The 18,184-nt window shown below is 40.4% G+C and overlaps 1 protein-coding gene across 3 annotated transcripts in view; it reads left to right on the top strand.

Annotated features, from left to right (window-relative positions):
* Positions 1-1,192: 1,192 nt before the first annotated feature.
* The window catches only part of ankrd11 (ankyrin repeat domain 11), a 116,529-nt gene continuing 99,537 nt past the window's right edge, over positions 1,193-18,184 (top strand). For all 3 annotated transcript variants that reach the window (XM_023154688.3, XM_023154689.3, XM_012916939.5), the window contains exon 1: positions 1,193-1,625. The gene's annotated coding sequence lies outside the window, so the exon portion shown is untranslated. The remainder of the gene's footprint in view (positions 1,626-18,184) is intronic.

The raw sequence follows: 18,184 nt of genomic DNA, 5'->3' as shown, positions 1-18,184 counted from the left end.
GCTTCAGTCAAGTAAGAAGAAAGAAGAAAGGCTTTGTGGATAATGAAAACAATGTCGTAGAAACGCAGACTGTATGGAACTGTATGTACAGGTCTGATTGAATGGCATAAAAGTGACCCAATGAGAGTTTGGAGTTTTCCTTTCGGCCAATAGGAGCATTCGTATCATCCGTTCACGTATCAGTTTAACCACGGGTCTGTCAGGTTTGTTCACCAGCACGCTCCGGTTTCTTCACAGACTCATCAGCCGAAAGCTGCACTTAGATCACGTCATTAGACATATAAAAGGCCGTGAAACATGCATATCTTAAGAATTATAATAAAAAGTTTTCCAGAGCGTTTTTCACAAGGATAATCATTTACAATTTCAAAGTATCAACCCCAAACCGCCGATAGTGTTGTTTAAATTATTTTACATTCATTAATAAATTCTTAAATACTAAAAAACATGCCAGCGAGTATGATGTATGTATAACTACTATGACTTATGATGATACAGAATTTTTTCTTGCGGGTTACCAGGCCCAATGGTATCAGGAAGGTCAGTATAGCTAAGCTAAAAAGACTTAGAGGGGATAACTACTGCTCTCGTACTAAATGAGTGGTAAATGGACTTAAACGGATTGGTTATAGAATAGCAGTGTGCATAGAGGCACACACCGAGGTCCTGTAGGTAATTATGTGAATCTGCAGGTGTTTAATTATCACAGGGATTCCCCCCCCTCTCAATAAGTGTCGCAAAATAGCTCACATCAGGGTCAGACAACACGAACTCGCGAATGTCTGTGCGCCTGCGCGACAAAGTCTGTCTGAACTATTTTGTCATAAACAAGTGCTTCCACTTACTGATGCGAGCCAACCGGCGTAAACGTGTCTAGGAACATGTACCACGCGAGCTGGCAATGCGTTTTTATAAAGACAGAAAAACGAGTGCACCCAACGCCCGTACTCCATTTCCTTTTCGTGGTCCTCCAACTATATAATGGAGCGTTGTCTCAGGCGTTTGAAACTGTGACACATGGGCCGCCACGTTGGGGCACGTCTCAAGCTTGGACAGAAGGGTGGATAGGGTGGTTGGGCTGATCCAAAATGGCGTCGTTTTCAAAGTGCACTGCAAAGGTATCCGCCTACAGCATCGTAGCCAATCAGAGCTCGCGTTTCATCCGCGACTCGTTTCCGTGCCGAGCGTCCCCGCACACTGTATGCTAAGGCCGCTCGAAAACCGCTCGAATGGTTTGGCGGAGAGGATTAAAGCGAAACAAAAATAACATCTTTTGATGGCTTATATTTACCCAAGCTAGCCTCGAGCTACATAGGTGGACCGTTAAAGGTCCGTAGTTTTTGGAGAAGATGAAATAGCAACGCTGTAAACGAATTCTCGTGGATATTTTAGTGTTTTTTCTGTGGACGTCTGTTTGTTGGTCTACACGATTTTAACAAGCTAGCGCTAGCCTCGACTCGAATGAGCTGCGATGGTCGTCGCAAATTTATGCGGATGTCTCCGGAGCAGTGTATAGTGAACCGACGGCGACAAATGGGACCATCCAGCATCGGCGGAAAACACCACGGCGTAGACTAAACGTTAAAGATTCAGTAACTGGTTGAAATTGTGGGAATCAGACAGAGGTAGGTGTGCTTTTACTCTCCCTGCAAAGCTAACATGGCAACAACAACAAACTGACTCCTGCTGTCCCCGAGATTAACCCGTTATTATGGTGTGAATGTGCAATGTTTTCGTGCATTTACTCTTTTTAACCAGCGCTTTGACATTGTATCGCCATTGAACTACATGTACTTTTGTTTTTTTCCTCTTAAAATATTAAGAATTACTTCTCAAGTGCAGCTTTATTGAGGGGTTATCCTCTTCATCCCCCCTCCCAAGTGATCCGAGTTTGAAAGAAGGAATCCCTTCTCTTAGATACACATTGAGAAATGGTCTACACTCTGAAGCAAAATTTATTTAGTTGTGGTGAATCATTTTTTGAGCTTGATGTGATTGTCAATGTGTTGACTCTTTAAAATTAAGTCTAAATATCTTAGTCAGCAGCCAATACTGCAAACATTGGTACCCCATGCCCACGTGTGGCATTACTAACAGAGTAGCGCTGTGCGTGTGTTTTTGAAAGGTTTTTGCAAGCAAAGGTGGTTTGATGTAAACTGTCCGCGGTCTTTAGGCTAATAATTGGCTTATTTGTATATTTATGCTTTAAGACTAAGGGGCACCTTTATATCCCAGACAATAATTAACATGACATTACTCAAGAGAGTGCACCAGTAACATCCAAATGTTGACCTATTTTCAAAAGGCACAGTAGCATTGCTCGTTTAGCTGGTGACCTAACGCAATACTGGTCTTCCAGCTTTTCCAGTTAGGTTAGCGTCTTAATTCTCTAGCTCTTATGCATTTGGATATGCTTTGGATTTGTACAACCCTGTGTGTAAACAAAGCAATGAAAGACATAGTCAAAGCTGAAACCAGTGAAGAGGATTTGTTTATGCATTGCGGGTCCACAGGCTGCCCGGATTTTATCACTACGTGCTTGCATACAGTTTGGAGCCTAACTGTATGAATGGATAACTATCTAAATTGGCAGTGTCGGTTCAGTGGAACACCCCCCTTCCCACCTCCTTTAAAAAATATGAAGGAAAGACACAACATGGTGGGGTTTGAGGAAATTGAATATGGAGGAGAAGCTTGCCACTTTGGTGCAGTACCAGTGCTGAGGAAAACACTGCAGTGCCGTTGGTGGTGTTTTATACCGAGTGTTGAAGCTTGTTGGGGCGTTCATGTTGACTACACTGCAGAGGCAGTGATGCATATCTCTGTCTCCCTTGAGCTTGCGTAGGTTCTGTTTGTCTGTGCTATAGTTAAAGCCTCAGTTCCTTTGCTGTTACAGCACAGACTGTTCATGTCCACATGAAGATGGTGATGTGCAGGATTTATGTGTGAAATTTGTGCCTTAGCAGAAATGTAAACAAATTTGGTCTCCAGTAGATCTGGGCGATAAAGATCATTGAAATACGAGCAATAGAAATCACGGACAACATGAAAAGCCAGGGACAATGCTGAACCAGTCATGTGGCTGAAATAGAGTTACGTCCACATCAGGTTAGGTTGACACACAGAGCATAGGATGTGCAGCGAGCAGCAACTCATGTGCTATTGTTTGGGCTACTGCAACTATACACACTAGCACATTAGGAGCGCTTGGCGAGATAAAATGCAAAATTATTACAGAAAACTGTTAATGAAAATCCAGTTAACAGTGTTACTGAAGTGGCACCCCAATGGACATAGACTAAGGGTCAAAAGATGAGGGTACGATTGAAAAGAAGAGTTAGAACAAACTGCCAGCTGCGTTGTTTCCACAAAGGCAGTTAACACAAGCGATTGCTTTTACCCTCTGAAGCATTGCCATCCTTCAGAGTACGCACAATACACTCCAGACTATTTCTTCCATACCATTTCTGTCATATCATGAATGCTTACTTTATTGTAAAAGACGCAATGACAGAAAGTGCAGTTGAAAATGTTGGATTTAAGTAGCTGATTCAATTAACTAACCCTAGTTAACATTTCTCTTGAGCAGCACTTTACCAGCTCTACACGGAGTGCAGAGCTGGTAAAGTGAATGTTGAATGAGTCATACTTTGCTAACATGTTGGATTTTTGGTCACGTTGCACGTAGAGCTGGGCGATATAAGATTTTTTCATATCACGATATGTTTTTTTCATTTCAGGCGATAACGATATCTATCACGATATAAGCCAAATAACTATATTTGTAAGATTTAAATGTGCCGTTGCTCACAAGTAAAATGTGAAATAATCAGCAGCTTGTTTTTATTTAAATATTTATTTCCCATAATAAGTTCATCCATTAAGCGGCCGCGAATGGATGGATGAAGTTCAGCAGGGTAGATGTACTTAAGGAACATGAGACTTTTTCAGATAAATAAAGGCAAATATTGCAAACTACACAAAAGGCAGCCGCTAAAGCGTTTAAGTTTCAAAATAGAACAAACGAAACAGACTAAATTGTCAATTCCACTTAGAAACAAAATATTAATTCTAAAAATAAATCTTAGTTTGTTTTACAGAAGAACAGACAAAACTGACTAACTTTTGTCAAAATCAAATAAACTGAGAACTAAAAGGAAATTCTCAATCTCTCCTTGTTGTATAGCTTAGCTTTTCAAACAGTTTTAACAGTTACTTTAGTCTGACAAAAGCCGAATGACGAATTAGCGCTTCCAGTCAGAGACTGAGGCTACGTTCACACGTACACGGGTATTTTTTAAAACGGAGATTTTCCGTTTTCGTTTTAAAAAATAATCCCGTCCACACATAAAGGCAGAAATGAAGGAAAACGCTGCTATGAACATGCCAAAGCAGCAGGTGGCGCTAGATTCCTAACCGTGCAGAAATGTTGGCCAATCAGAAGTCTAGAAGCCTCGGTGGGAAAAAGTAAACAAAGCTGGGGCATAGAAGCAGAACCGAGTCGTAAGTGTGGAGGGACAGTAACTGTGTGTATATGTAAGCATTTAAACACTGCAGAGAGTAGAATTAACAGTAACAGTATTGTAGAAATTCATTTCACCGAAACAATAACGTGGCGCACAGTGTGCCGCATGCACCAGTTTATTGTATTTCCAGACTTGCTTTCGGCACAATTTACAGTGCACGCTACTCTGTTTTTTGTCAGACTTGAAATAGCCGAAATACCTTCACACTACGGAACTTCTATGGCTCTTCCGTTCGACAATCTCTCCGGCATTGGAACCATCATCTGTTTTCTCTTCGGTAACCTTCGGTCACGCTCGGTTGATTTCCCTAGTCGGCACACTCATTTCCTCCATTACCCGGGCTGTACGGTGGCTGGCTGCTTCCCAAACAAATACACATGTGCGGCTTGGCACTTGTGCTGTACGTAACAAGTCACACGACGTGACGCTGCGGCTGTGATTGGTTTGGCTCTGCGCTACTTAATTTGGATTGGCTGACCTTTTTTTTTTTTTTTTTTTTTTTTTTTAAGAGGACAAGAGCGGCGAGGTCTATCGCGATAGTTTAATTTCTCTATCGAGTAAAAGTTATATCGCGATACATATCGTTATCGTTCTATCGCCCAGCTCTAGTTGCACGTCTGATCCATGTATGAGCCTCACTGCCCATTTCATTGAGACACTATTGCACTTCTCGTGCCTTTAAGAAATGTATGTGTATATGTTTTTGCCTTGGAGCATAGGCAGACCATCATTCAGTGACTTTGTCAGTTTTGTGTATGTTCTCCTTTGTTTCCTTGTGAACTTTGATTTGTACATTTGATTTGTATTTGAATTTTTTGTTCAAAGATATTAGTGATAACTGCCATCCTGGTTGAATTCAGCTGAATTGCATGTCCCGTCTGGTTCCCCTTACTGATGCCTCTGTTTCTAAAATTGCTACCAAGGAAACAAGACATATGCTCTCACTGTAACAGGAAGTGGAGTTTTGCTGGGCTTTGATAAGTTATGAGCCTGGATTCAGGCAGGCTGACTTCTGTGATTTTGCTCTTCTGCTGCCCAAGAGTAGTTTTCATGTCTGAGAATAATCTCAAGGGTCCCCCAAAATGTAGAAAATAATTTTGCCTGTGTGTCCATCCCCACTAATCCATTTTCATTTTAAGCCCTAGGTTGTTGCTTGTTTTCCACTAGCATTCTCATTACTGTGGCGTTTTGGGACCAATAAAATGGAGCTTTCTGCTGACCCAGTTTTAAAACTCTGGGCTTGTTTTTTGGTCTGGACAGACAGATACTTAAACTTGTGAAAAGGCCACCACAGATGAGCACCTTCCCTTCTGACAGCGATTTATCAAAGTCATCCTAGAAGCAATTCTCGCCACTCAACAGCCATCTTGTTAACAAATTTGGGCAGTTATTTTGATGCCCCTTTTTATAATTGTAGAACAAGTCTGAGCTCTTATTTTCAGTAGTCACTGGAACAAAATCAGAATGTACAGAATCCCCTGCTCATACAGATTTCAATTCACTCTAAAATAAGAATTGAAGAGCTGTTCCTTTTTCCCCCCTCGCGTAAGATATGCATGTACTTGTATGTGTATGTTGTGATGCTGACTGTATGCAGTTTCTCAGTCAGCATCTCTGGCTAATCCCATTAGAACACTTGAACCACATGCCTTGATTCTTTCTGGTTACAGATTTAATTGATCAAGTGATAAGGGCACTCTGTTATATCTTTACGATGAGTAGATGTGGCCTCCAACACATAGCTGACACTTGTAAATCTGCTGTGCGTAACTGCAAGTTTATCAACTGGAATTGGCTCATGTGATTTCCAGCTTGGATGCTGATTGGCTCTTTTCCTGTTACAGAATTCTCCTATAGAGTCATGAACGTTTGCGTGCCATGTCTCTGATCCTGTCAATTAGGGCTGCACGATTAATTATTAGAAAATCTCGATTCATACTTATGTGCGATCTCATTTCCAAATGACAACGATAAAAATTTTTTAAAAAAGACGACGACGATGATTGTACCGCATTTTGATCCGGGACGTAATCTGCATGAAAACAAGCGCTCACTCTTCCTGCTCAACAAATGACAAGGGCGGAGCCTTATACCACGTGATACAGAAGCTGTGCCGTGTGATGCTAAAATTAGCAGGGGGAAAAAACAACGGAGAGCACGTCAGGGATGACGAGAAAGTGACAGGAGAAAATCCGTCCCGGTCAACCACCCAAACATCAATAACGGGAACCTTACAGCGCTTCCCTATACACGTCGAACTCCCGCAGGCACAAAGAAATTACGGAGGCTATCACTTATCACCTGACCAAACATATGGCTCCCATCAACACTGTGCAAAACCAGGGATTTAGGAAAATGATCAACACCCTCGACAAATGCTACACTGTGCCGTCCCGCAACTATTTTTCTATTGTTGCACTACCTGCTCTATACACACAGTGTCGAGCAACGGTGGAGACGGAATTTCAAGCAGTACAACAACAAAACGTGAGACATTTGTTGTTTTTAGGTTTATTTATCGTTTTTATGTTCAGTCTCAACTGTTACGAAGTTGATGTGGAGTTAATAAGTGCAATAAATATTTATACTAGAAAAGAAAATCGTGAGAGAATCGTGATCTCAATTCTAAGCCAAAAAATCGTGATTCTCATTTTATGCAAAATTGTGCAGCCCTACTGTCAATTACAAATTTAAGTTAACCGGGCGATCGTGGCTCAAGAGTTAGGAGTTCGCCTTGTAATCGGAAGGTTGCCAGTTCGAGCCCCGGCTTGGACAGTCTCGGTCGTTGTGTCCTTGGGCAAAACACTTCACCTGTTGCCTACTGGTGGTGGTCAGAGGGCCCGGTGGCGCCAGTGTCCGGCAGCCTCGCCTCTGTCAGTGCGCCTCAGGGTGGCTGTGGCTACAATGTAGCTTGCCATCACCAGTGTGCGAATGTGTGTGTGAATGGGTGGATGACTGGATGTGTAAAGCGCTTTGGGGTCCTTAGGGACTAGTAAAGCACTATATAAATACAGGCCATTTAAACTTAAGCCATCTCATACATACACATTTAATAGCTTTATCTTCTTGGTGTGGTTACTTTTCACATTGTTAATAATAATACTGTCACTACCATTATTTCCATTAGGCATGCACCAGTTCAACTTCTTTCTTTCCAGTATGACACTAAAACATTGGCTTAGAGCATCTGCTGATTTGAAGAGTTAAATAGTAAGCCGTGGTCTTCATTGTGGGGAACAGACTGGTAATTGATCTTTTATGTTTCACAGGGTATCAGTATAAAATGTACCAGATAAATACATCCAAGAATACATTTATTCATTTGGTATTTATTTGTAAAATAATAAATAACACAGTGACAAAAGCAAAAACAAAACCTACAGTATCTAACATTTAAGACGAGTGTGTATTTAGGATATTGTGCTTTTTATAGTTCTGTTAGTGAGTTTCTGTGAATGCACCTCGCACAATAATGTAACACAAACTTGCACAACATACTCAGGATGCATGTTGGCAGGAGAAGAGTGAAGTGAATTAATTCCATGTTATTTTATCATAATTGTAAAAACATCTTTTTTAACAAGTATCACACAAAGAGCATAATGAGTGAGAGACGCCAACAGCCTATACATCAACATCATCTTCACTTTTCAGTCATTGCAGCGCACTTGAATAGTGCGGTTATATCAAACAATGCAAACATAAAGAGTTGCTGCTGGCATACCATCTTGAAAGTGACAAAGCTTTTACCTTCCCCCATGCTAGCAGCTTATCCACCACTGCTGACAAGAATGTTGCATGAACATGAATATCTATCTCAGCTTTTTTGGTCTGGTTTTGACCAATACCTGCTCCAAATTACTACGTCCCTAGTTGCTTCGGAAGCTCATGTTGTGTTCTGACAGCACGATTGCCTTAAATTTGTGTGTTACCTGATTTATAAAAACACTCATGCACAGTGTTTGCGATTAATCGTGTGTTGTGTGTTCACGGGCAGTTTGTGTAGACAGAGATTATCTGAAACTTTGCTTAAACACTTGTCTGGACAGAGATTAGTGTCGATGCAACCTTACTCAACCTCTGAGGTGTACGGATATCGGCCAGCTGTTAAGCATGTTGTAAACCTTAGTGCTCTGTTTTTCCTCTTCAGTCTTCTGTCTCATTCAAAGATGGACTACCTTTGTTTTGTTTTGTTTTTTGTTAATGATGAAAAGCTGGTATGAAGGTGAACAAGTCGATGTATTATGCACAAACAACAGAATGGCAAGGAAGAGAACAAGACCTGCTTGATTGCTCTGTTTGGCTGGCTTGACAGTAGCTGTTGCACAGGACAGACAACCAGGCTATTATTGTTAGCAAATCAAGTGATAACCCGTCAGAAGTACAGAATAATGAATTATGCTTAGTTATCAAGAAAACTCAAGCTAAGTAAAGGTAAAATGCAGCGACAGTTGTTCAGTAGCCCTTATGCTTAAAAATATGACTGAGTACTAATAACTATTCAGCAACATGCTTTACTATATTCCTTTAAATGACTGCGGTGGTTTGCAGGTTGTTATTGTGCGTGTTTACTAATTGACCCTGCAAATCTATTTAACTGCTCAATTTCAGTTTTGTCTTTTTAGAGAAGCTGTACTGAACATGTACTTATTGAAATTAATTGTGTGTGTATACCGTGCGCTTTTTTTTTTTTTTTTTTAATTGGGTTTTTTGTTTTTGTTTTTTTTTTTTGGGGGGGGGGGGGGGGGTTGTAGGGGGTTTTGTGTGTGTGTGTTGTGTTTTATTTTTATTTTTTTGAACATTTGACAAAATTTGACCTATAGTTTTGGGTAGAGTGATTATAGTACACTTTAAATTTATAGGATTATGTTGTGTACAGCAGTATAAGTTTGTGGCGCTGATTCTATTTTTTGTAGAAAGTGGTGTATGACTGTTATTTCAATAGAATATATGGCTAAATTTCACATTTGTTTATGTAAGGGGTTGTCTTAAAAAAATGTTGTGATATTTACACCGTTGCCAACATTTATGTGTGCAGCATTGAGGGGAAAAAAAGAGTGGTCGTGTGTTTTCTGCTCTCATGTGTTATATAATAATGCAATTCAAAGGTGCCTGGCGCAGTGTTGCAGTACTCTTTGCAGATCCATCTTTAGCTGAAATGGAAGGATAAAACAGTTGTGTTGGTCGTAAGAGAGAAAAGAAGCCTTTAGCTGCAACTCGAGCACTCACTCTGCCTGCCTTCTGTCAATGCAGCGTCTCCCCTCCCCCTCTTGTACTGAGAGTGTGGTCCTTTTAGGTAAACAAGCATGGCTACTCCTATTTCTTGCATCTGCCTGTCTGCCCCCCCCCTTTCTTCATGTTTAGTTTTTTTCTCTTCCTCCCTGTTTGAGTTGTGTAAATCTTTTATAGCTGCTCTGTTCTAACAGTACAATCTCAGTGGATACTCAAATGGCATCGGAAGCCCTTTGAAATTCAGTCTAGTCCTTTGCCCCCTCCTCTGTCCTCGAAGCGAAATGGAACAAAATGGCGGGCCCCAATGCTGCTGTTTCCCTCAGGGACTGTAGAGCCTCGTTTCAGGTTTTAGAAGGTCCTGATGGTTGATGGAGTCTTTAACTCGTGTTAGATTCTGCTTACTTGCTAGCCTTCCGCTGCAGCACTTTTGATAATATTTTCTCTTCCCTGAGTCTCTGCACATCAAAGGGGAAAGGTTTTCTACTCTGGCATGCTACTACTTCTCCAGAAATGTTTTTTTTTTTTTCCCCCCACAGACTTGGCTTTTGATCTTTCTGATCGAAGCTTGAAAATGGAATATTTTTCACTCTTATTTTCCAGGGAAACCTATTGATATGCTAAATTATAATTTTTAGACATGCAGAAAATGTCAAAACTTTTATCACACAGTAGTATACTCCAGGGTTCGATTTATTTAGAGGTCATAAATGCCGTATGGCGTGAGCTGACCTATGCCCTTGGATAGTTTGCCTTCTAGCTAAGATATCTGTAGGTGCGTAGGCCAATGTTTAGTCACACTTTTAGTTCCATTCTGATTGACTCCAAAGTAAACCTAATGTTTGTACGAGCATGTCTTCATAGTTTCATTTTTATGTTTTTCTAGATATGCTACTGTTCACATTCTTCATATGACTCCACGTGTGTCTTAAGGAATAATTAATAGTTGAAAGTCTTGGCTATAAAAGCTTCATCTCATTTGTCCATTCAAACTGAAAGTGTCTGAATTGGTAACACTATTAGGCAAATGGCTGCATTCTTCAATCTGGGCAGGCATGAATTAGGGGTGTTGTAAATCTGGAGACAACAGTTGGTGTTTGAGTGTACGGATGAGCAGTAGACTGCATGGAATGATGTATTATCCATATGTGGGGTTGGAAATGTCCTGAGGTTAGTCGGCCAGGTCTCTAAGCTAATGGCGCAGACAGTCTGTGTGATGCGTCCCTCTGGGCACCGCTGTCCTGGTCTGTTCAGATTGTCTCTGACACATGGGGAAAAGACATGACAGGGTGCTTATCTGATCTCTCACCTTCTATGTTTCTCCCTTCTAATTTACAGATTATTTTAAATGGCTTTTCCATGTCCTTCCAGAGCTTAAATGATGCATTTGTGGTTTTAAACCCTCTGAAAAGCTGTGTTTTCTCAGTCAGAGGCTTTTGTGAATGCCATTAGCTCTTTAAATGGCTTTTGTGTAAATCACTGTTTTAAAGATGATTTGTCAGAGCCGTTGGTGCTGCCTGTAATGTGGTTCTTCTGTACAGATGTACACTTGGAAGTTGGTGGCTTCTGCATAGACAAGCCAGTGTGGTCATAGCAAATTGGCAGGCATGCAGCCGTCTGCACGAAGCCTAATGTGGACCTTCTCAAGAGTTATGTTACCCAGACCAAAGTGGAACCTTTCATACTTAGAAACGTATAATACACCACTGTACTGCTGAGCTTGCAATATACCAGTGTAAGCACAGTGGAACAGAGAAGAGGAGAGAAACTATTTGGATTTGCTGTGCAAATTCCCATCAGTGTTCAAAGTTGTGTTGACAGCCTTCTCTTTCTACATGACATATTAATAGAAGAATCATGCCACACTGATTGTAAGCACTCTATATGAAAGACATTTTGGGTCTGTTCCTTTCTGTTCTCTGCAGTGATCTTGTTTTTTGTCTGTTACTTACCTTTGTCATCTTCTGATAAAATAAAATATGTTTTGGTTTTATTGCCGAGTTGAGAAATGGTTTCATTCTGACAACAATTATGCTCAGAGGCCCACAGCTATATCAGCTTTCTGCTGTCCTGTAGTGCCCTCTTTATTTTGGGACTAAGCTATAAGCTTAGACTTGGGTAAGGGGGTTAGGACAATGTGCTGAGTGGGGGAGGGTAGAATGGGGTGGCCTGGCTGAATCTCAATCACAGAGACCCTTTCGCAGGAGCAGTGCTGGCCTTTTGATGGGCCAGCTGCAGCCATTCATGCGCCCATTTACATTGAAATGCAACAACAGGAAGGGGGGAGGGGATGGCTGCAGGGAGATGGGCCTCTGCGGCTGTGCCGGTGGGATGTGAATGAAAAGTAAAGGCAAACCTAAATACCAGAGAGACAAGATCTGCTCGTATACATGCATCCATTATCCCCCGCCCCTACCCCCAATGCTGCGGGGTAGTATATGTAACACAAAGGGTCTGAGCACCCTTTTTGACTAGTACAAGCATTTTCACAACTCTGCTGTTTTCTGTCTTTACAATCAGCCTGGTTTCTATAAAGAGCTTGTGATTCTCGACACTGTCCATGTTACATGTTACTCTTCTCTTCACCTATTGTTAATGTTGTTGTACTTTGCCTTCTTCATGTTTTGTTTTGGGGTTTTTTTTTGGTAATTGCCTTCAGTTGTGTGACATACTTTGTCAAAGCTTATTTATGGATCCTGCATGGGCCATGAAGTTTCAAGTTCTTGTTTCTGGCTTGCTGTAATGGAGGTCATTGCTCTATTGGTAGAAGAGGCCTGGTCCATTATTCATTAGGGGCTTCAGACATAAACTGTAGTTCAGACAAATGAGGCCACTGTGTCAACACTGTGTCAGTTCCTCTAGCTTTCCAGGATAACTTGGATGTCCTCGTAGTTGTGCATGTGACACTGTTGAAGGATATTGGGGGAATGTGTTAAAGCCATGCTTAGACTGGCCGTAGCATTGCATCAAAAACTGCAGGCTTTTCAGTCTGAAGCATGAAAAAAACACAGATGAAAGCCTGAACTCTTTCTCACAGCGCACTGTAACATCCTCTAATAAATATACATCATTGGCCTTTCATATATGTTTAACTGCACATTTATTGGGGAGAGACCTACTCACGATTATTCAAATGAATAAATTATATGCATTTGTACAATGGTTCTGTTATTTACAAAAGAGTTACTTATCCCTATTTAAGGTACTCTGCTAATTTTACACCCGAGACCAAATTTAGAACATTTTGTGGACATTTCCTGTTCGGTAAAACCTTTATTGTGACTTTGTTGAACTGGTACATGAAGGCTGTTAGTGAAGCTCTTAACAGTTAACAGCTAGGACAAGTGAGAAGAGGTCACGTGTACGGGACAGTACATAAACTACATATGTCTGGAGCTTATCATGAAAGTTTGGGGAGGTAGAACGATAACACAACTTTGTCACTTTCTGTTTTGTGCAATCTCACATAACCACATTTCTATTGTCCACGTGTTTGCAGCTGAAGGTGCACCCACAGGGTTTGTAAACCATACATGACACACAGGCTGGCGAGAAGGAAAAAGGACAAAGCTGCTGCTGTAGACAAAGTCACTTTTTATGATGACTTAATTCTAAAATATACCAGAAATACAAGTTATTTTTGTCAGTATTGACATTCACAAGGAGGCAGTTCCTCCATAGAGGGAAATTTTTTTGTTGAGGTTTGTTGGTTTGTCTCTGTTAGTTTCTGGATAAATGGAAAAGCTAGCAGACCCATTGATACGTAACCTAGTGTAGAGGTTAAACATGAGAAATAAAAGAACCCCATTAAACCGTGGTAAGGATCCAGATTACTTTCATTATAATTAGGACATAATGTGCTGGGCAGACATAGCCATTTTTTTTTAAATGTTTGACAAAGGCCTTTTGTCCTTGATTAATTATTTGGTCTGTAGGACAGATTTAGGGTGACTGTAGGTGGTTCAAAACTGCTTCCATTTGAAAATGATTGAGGCTGCTGCGCACCGCTCTTCAAGTGCTGCAGAATATATTTTAATCCTTCCTGAGATCTGTATGTTGAGACCACCCAGTCTCACAGGAACATTTCTCTCAACCTCATGGCTTCATTCTTAGCCTGACATATGCCATAAACTCTAGATGTCTAGACAACCTTTCCAGAGTATTTTAGTCAAACACAGTCCACTCAAGTTGTAGAAGTATCTCAAGTCCTATTTGCAAAAGTAGGATGCACCGTAATGGTCACAACAAAGAGCAAATTTTAATCCACGTGATATAGTTGCTTATGTACTGAGTTTCATTTAACATAAACTCAAATTCCCCCAAATCCCATTTCTCTGTTATCAGCCAATCCTGACATTAATGCCCTGCAGTTTGGCCAAAAAAACTGAAACTGTTGCTCATTCTCCAGTAGTGAATTAAGTAGCAAGGGGTTTTCCCGCCTTAAAATGTCCCTTTGGGGGGAAGGGGTGACTGGTTACTGTAGTTAATATGATTGCCTATTATGCTGCAGACATAGAGCACAAAAATATTATGGAACATATATTTGTAACCTGATTGACATAAAGCTGTGCACTTTTAGGGGGTTTACATTTTTAACATATTCTAAACAAAAGTCAATTATACTGAAGTACATAACAAATCTGATTCATTTTTTTATTTCAACATTTTAAGTGTAGAGGGAATTATCTTTTGGGGCTAACAAAAAAATTCCCTGAAACCAGTAGCTAATGTGTTTAACCCAGCTGTCATCAAGCAATGGAAAATCACATCATCTCAGTCAGCCTGCAACAGGGACTTTCCCTGCTGAATATGTGGCAGCTCAGAGCAGTTTCTTAAAGCTACAGGCTAACATGTGTTTGGCTCTCAGACTGAGCTTGTACGTCCGCATTGTATTTCTGTGTCACACACTGTGATACTTCATAGATGTTTGTTTTTTGCCCAAAAAGGAAGCAGTCTAAATGAGAAGTGGAAAACAGGAGAACAGGAAATGTATAAGGCATTTGAAGTTGGTCTGGAGCAGCCATTAATCTTTCCAGCATTCGCTGTGTTTGTCTTCCAAAGCCTGAAACAGTCGCAGATCTGTGATTGGATGACTGCAGTTAACCAGAGACTGATCCTTTTTTTTTTTTTTTTTTTTTTTTTATTATGCTAAAACCTTCTGTCCTATAAATATACTACCGTGTGTGTGTGTGTGTGTGTGTGTGTGTGTGTGTGTGTGTGAGTGAGAGAGAGAGACTGTGTCACTCATACTCCCTGCATTGAATCTTTTTATAGAAACGGCAGCTAGCAGTGTAATCTCTGGTGTGGATGTAGGGCAGTCTTTTATTCCTCCTCATTACTTATGCAAAGCCAGTTTTCACCCACAATCAGAGCTTAGTCTGTTTTGAATGTACAGTTTTTTGTTTTTTTTTAGAGAAAGGTGTTGGAGGAGGACCACATTAGTGCTTTAAAGTTTCAGCACTTGTACTAGAAATTGTGCATGTGTGCGATCGTGTTGCTTCTCCCTTTAATATAATTCTAAAACCTATTGCCTCATTTTCCAATGCATAATTATCTTGCAGGATTCTGTTTACATTTGTTTTGTGAGCACAGCACAGTTTTGTGGGATTTTGAACTGCAACACCCCCCCCAATTACATTCATCCTCCAACAAGCACCTCTAAGACATGTAGCAAAATATGTTTTTTTTTTTTTTTGTTTGTTTTTTTATTTAGCAAGCGAGCTCTCAAGGCTTTGATATTGATGCCAAACCCTTAATTGTTTTTAAATCTTAAATCTTTAAATCTCCAGAACTTCTAATGTGCTTCTATTTGTGCCTGTTTAATTTCCTGCAATTTTTGTCAGAAACTATTGATACTTCAGAGTGTCATTATAACCGGTAAGCTTTTGGGATCATTAGACGTTGTTATATATGTTAAAAGAGTGTTTGCAGAAGGATATAAAAAATAAACTTATCAATATCAATATCCTGCGGCATATTTTTATTTTTGGAATCTAGCTTTGCATACTTCGTTGTTCAAAATCATGCTTAAAGGTAGAGGTCCTCTGTTCATCCTTTGTCTGAAACAAAACATATTAGCTTCCTTTAAGCTGTCTATCTTCTGATTGGTTGCACCTTGCAAACAAAAGGTTTGAACAGTGAATGGATGGAGCTGCTGTGCTTAGAGAGAGCTGTGTGCTTTTGTCATTAGGGATATCCTGTCTTACTGGTATTAAATCAAAGAGTAGAAAGAGAAACTCTGAAAGTAAGGGTTTAGATTAGTCTAAACCATGAGATTTATTATTTATAACTTGTACATACACACACCTTACTATTTGACAATGGCAATTTAATTGCATGTAAATAATGACAGAAAATAATGAAAAGCATAGTGAATTCATTTTAAAGCTAGTGAGTGTTTTCTTTTTTTTTTTCTTTTTTATGGTCGCTTCTCTGGGGTTTTGGTCCTTCAGAATAAATAAAGGTTTAATGTCTTGCTTGCCTCCTTTGCCATGCCAGCGTAACGTAATTTTCCTCAATTCGATTGTTGATTTGTACTTGTATGGATATGCTCTTCATGTAGCCATTTGCCACAAATGCATGCTTGTCATACTCACGTGCAACATATCTGTTTAATTTCATCATATTGCCCTCTGTGATTCCTGGATAGATGATATTGTCTGCTGAACTCAGCCCCGCTGTGCGCTGTTATGCTGCTCTCTCACACATTTGGCTCGACTCCACTCATGTCCTCTTGCTTTCCACATCCCAGCCCTCTGTTCTCTCCCCTCTCTCCAGCTTCCACTTTGCCTCAGCCACCATTTCCTTCGCATTTCAGAGCCCAGAAATATGCTTGCACACTGCATCCTCACATGCTCATCTACCCTCTCTCTGACAGTCTCCTCCCCCATCTCCACCTCTATGCAGTAGCCTTGGTTCCTCAGGAAGCACTGTGTGCAGGAGGCTAAGGGCGTTGAACCTAACTGTTTGCCTTGTTTCCTACCATGACAACAGTCGATAGTAAATTATAAGCACACACCAACAGGATTAATTTACAGGAATGCAAGTCAAAAGGCTGGTGGATTTCGATGTCGAAGCATAGGCACTATATAAAACTTAGGGTAAAGCTGACTGTTTCATTTTTACTGAGCATAATATAATCAGAATGTAAGTATAAAGAGTTGCCCAAGAGCAGTTAAAGGTTTCTGCATTTCTTGACTTTTATATTTCTACAGGATGAGTATGTGTCTTGTTTTCTTAAAATCAATTACCTTTGCTTCATATAGGGAGCTTTAGGTAGAAAGATTTGTGTGAAGTGAGGGGAACAATTTTCACTCGCGTACAAGTGCACCTTGATAAATAAAATACTGTGTTGTAATACTGCCGTTGCTGTTCTCTTGGTGATGTATTAATAGTATTTTTTTTTGAGTATTAAATGGCCACTATCCAAACTGCTGTGTTTTTCTGCTCTAGTGAGTGCATGGCAGTCATACCTCCACAGAAAGAGTGGAGAGAGTTAGTAGCTTGGTTTTCATCCATGAGATTAAAGTGCTCTGCAGCAACCTCATGTGCAATTTGTCTTCTTGCGTCTTAGGAGTAAGAGAAGGAAAAAAAAATACACAATGCTCGTGGGGTGTATGTGTTCATGATCTATATCCTTTATCGGGATACTGCGTGTTGTCATAGCATTTTTAGCTTCAGTGACAGATCTTTAGAGGGTAGTATTTGCTTAACAGAAGCATATATAGCCAGAGACTAATGTAGCTGTTTCTTCCACGCTTTCCAGTAGTTTCCCTGCTTTAACACATACACACTGTGTGTTGGTGCTTAGACAGCTTCCTAATGGGAACAAAATGGGAAATCTAAGAGAAACACAGTGTTTGTGTGTGGCTGCATAGGGATGCTGCCAGTAAACTCATCAGAACATGTTGAAAGTCTGAAATGGCTTCTTGTGAATTGTGTGGTTTTGTGCGGTTACTCTTACCAGTATATAAACTAGGACGTGTCTTCATACCTGTTTTCACTCATGATTCTTGTTTCACTCACATGTAGCACACAACAGGAGATGCTTCCTATCAGACCTAATCTGATATCTAATACTGAAAATGCTCCATGATGAGTGTTCATCTTCTAACTTACAATAACCTGGGTTACTAGGCATTCATTGAAATGCATGTTGGTTGGTCTAATCCTGATTCAAAAATCTGACTGGGTATTGCCAGTAATGTGGGCCAGTCTGTTGACTCAAGTTCTATGTCGTTCCTTGTTTACTTCGTCACATGTCAGATGCAGCTCATGGGAGGGCTAATGAAGCATAGAGGAAGCTAACAGCAAAGAGGCAGCAGATTAGAGAAATTTCGTTCCTGCTTCACCAACTTTTATTTCTATGTTTGCAAAAGTTTTTTAGTTAACTGCAAACTGTGGGAACGTCAAAGGGGTCATGAATAAAA

Source organism: Maylandia zebra, linkage group LG1 (genome assembly GCF_041146795.1).
Source record: "Maylandia zebra isolate NMK-2024a linkage group LG1, Mzebra_GT3a, whole genome shotgun sequence".
In the NCBI taxonomy this organism is placed as follows: Eukaryota; Metazoa; Chordata; class Actinopteri; order Cichliformes; family Cichlidae; genus Maylandia; species Maylandia zebra.
Note: the sequence above shows the minus strand (reverse complement) of the source record. Positions and strands in the feature narration are given on the sequence as shown.